This window comes from Saimiri boliviensis, chromosome 1, assembly GCF_048565385.1.
Source record: "Saimiri boliviensis isolate mSaiBol1 chromosome 1, mSaiBol1.pri, whole genome shotgun sequence".
NCBI classification, from domain to species: domain Eukaryota; kingdom Metazoa; phylum Chordata; class Mammalia; order Primates; family Cebidae; genus Saimiri; species Saimiri boliviensis.
Window position 1 is genome coordinate 3,336,690 of NC_133449.1, and position 2,726 is coordinate 3,339,415.

Genomic DNA, 2,726 nt, shown 5'->3' on the forward strand with positions numbered 1-2,726 from the left:
GGGCGGGGTCAGGGCGGGGCCTGCGGGGGGGGCGGGGTCGCGGAGCGGACCCGGCCGCTGACCAGCCGGCACTCGTCAGCTTCCGGTCGGTCTTGGAGGAGGCTGGGCCAGGGCTGAGGTCCCGGAGGCGGGCGCGGTCTGGGACGGGACCGAGTCGATGGGAGCCGGGCCTGAGGTGCGCTTGGCCGGGCTGAAGCGCGGGGCCCGCAGAGGAGGGTCGCGGTGGACGCAGTGGGGCCCCTTCTCTGCCCTCCCCGAGGCCGCAGTTCGGGGTCCACGCCCCGGCGCGCTCGCGTCACCGTGGGCAGCCTTTCAGACCCCCGGGCGCCCGGCACCCACGTGCGGTGGCCGCGGGTCCTCCAGGGCTCCGGGAATGCGGATCTGCTCTCAGGGCTGGGGCCAAATGAACGAGCGCACATTTTGTAGCGGGCAGAAGGATGTAAGGAATCATGAGCTAGAATAAGCACAAAGGAGGGCCAGAGGGGCGGCCGCGGAAGCCGCGCTCCTCTCCGTGCCCTGGGCCCACACCCGCTAAGGGGCGCGTCCCCCTCCCTGCTCCGCTGCACGTGGGCGTTTAACCAGGGGATGTCCAGGGCCACAAGGACTACGACCTGGGAGAAAACTGAATTGAAAAGGCAACTGTGGCCGGGCACGGTGGCTCACGCCTGTAATCCCAGCACTTTGGGAGGCCAAGGTGGGTGGATCACCTGAGGTCAGGAGTTCGAGACCAGCCTGGCCGACATGGCGAAACCCCCGTCTACTAGAAATAGAAAAATTAGCCGGGCGCGCTGGTGGGTGACTGTAATCCCAGCTACTCGGAGGCTGAGGCAGGGGAATGGCTTGAACCCGAGAGGTGGAGGTTGCAGTGAGTCGAGAGCACATCACTGCACTCCAGCCTGGGCAACACAGCTAGACTCTCTCTCCAAAACAAAACATTTCTGCCTATTTCTCAGGGTCCAAGAATTGTGCCCACAATATACCAGACACCCGTCTAGACCTGCATCGTTCAGTGCCATTGCCCTGCCTGCACATGCCTGTTGAGGTGTGCTGTACGATACACACCGGACTTTGGAGACTCAGTGTGAAAAATAAAAAGAATTTTAAGAGGAGTGGGGATCGAGGGGAGGGAGAGCATTAGGACAAATAGCTAATCATGCAGGGCTTAAAACCTAGATGACAAGTTGGTAGGTGTAGCAAACCACCATGGCACACGTTTACCTATGTAACAAACCTACACGTCTGCACTTGTATCCGAGAACGTAAAGTAAAATTACGAAAAAAAAAGATAATAAAAGCCAACATGGCATTCATTACTGCCAAAAAAAAATTTTAACACATCGTTAATTTTGTGTGTTGATTACAAGTTAAGCTGATAATATTTTGAATATATTGGATTAAAGTGGTTGGGCGCGGTGACTCACACCTGTAATCCCAGCACTTTGGGAAGCCCAGGCAGGTGGATCACCTGAGTTCAGGAGTTCGAGACCAGCCTGGCCAACATGGTGAAAACCCTGGCTCTACTAAAAACATAAAAATCAGCTGGGTGTGGTGGTGCATGCCTGTAATCACAGCTACTCAGGAGGCTGAGAGGAGAATCGCTTGTACCTGGGGATAGGGGAGGTTACAGTTAGGCAAGATTGTGCCACTGCACTCCAGCCTGGGCAACAGAGTGAGATTGTCTCAAAAAAAAAAAAAAAAAAAAGAAAAAGAAAAGAAAAGAAAGAAAGAAAAATTAAGTTGTTGCTGTATTTCTTTTCAAATGTGACCACCAGAAAAGTTTAAATGGCTTGTGTGACTCATCATTGAACACAGCTGTTCTAAACACAGGTAAGAACACAGAGCTTCGGTTGCAGGACAGAGAATGAAATAATAGACCCACAAGACAGATAGGCGAAGGATTATGACTGCTATGAGAGCTGAGTCATTATCTCGCTGTGGGCGAGAGTGAGTGCCATGTGGGACCAGGCGTTGGGTTCATTTGCCAGGAGTTGAAAAAGGTGGCGTTCCCTTTCTTTATTGGCATCGCTTGTGACATGGGGGACCATCCCTCTGTCTGAAGAGGTTGATCAGGAACATTTCTTAATTTATATTTTAGGTTTGAGGGTCCATGTGCGGGTTTGTTTTATAGGTAAACTTGTGTCACAGGGGATTGGTGTACTGACCATTTCACTCAGGAATAAGCCTAGTACCTGATAGGTATTTTTTCTGATCCTCTTTCTCCCCCCATCCTCCACCCTCAGGTAGGCCCCAGTGCCCTCTGTTCCCCTCATAATACCCCTGCGTTCTTACTGTGGAACTCCCATGTGTAAGTGAGAACATGGCTTTCGGTTTTCTGTTCCTGCCTTAGTTTGCTTAGGACAGTGGTCTCCAGCTCTATCCATGGTGCTGCAAAGGACATGCTCTTGTTCCTTTGTATGGCTTCATAGTATTCCACAATGTATGTATACCACATTTGCTTTATCCTAGTCTACTGTGGATGGACATTTATGTTGATTCCATGTCTTTGCTATTGTGAATAGTGGTGTGGTGAACATACACAAGCATGTGCCTTTATGGTAGAATGATTTATATTCCGCTGGGTATATACCCAGTACAGGTAATGGCATTGCTGGGTTGAATGCTAGTTCTGTTTTAAGTTCTTTGTGGCGGCCGGGTGTGGTGGCTCACACCTGTAATCCCAGCACTTTGGGAGGCCAAGGTGGGTGGGTCATGAGGTCAGGAGTTCA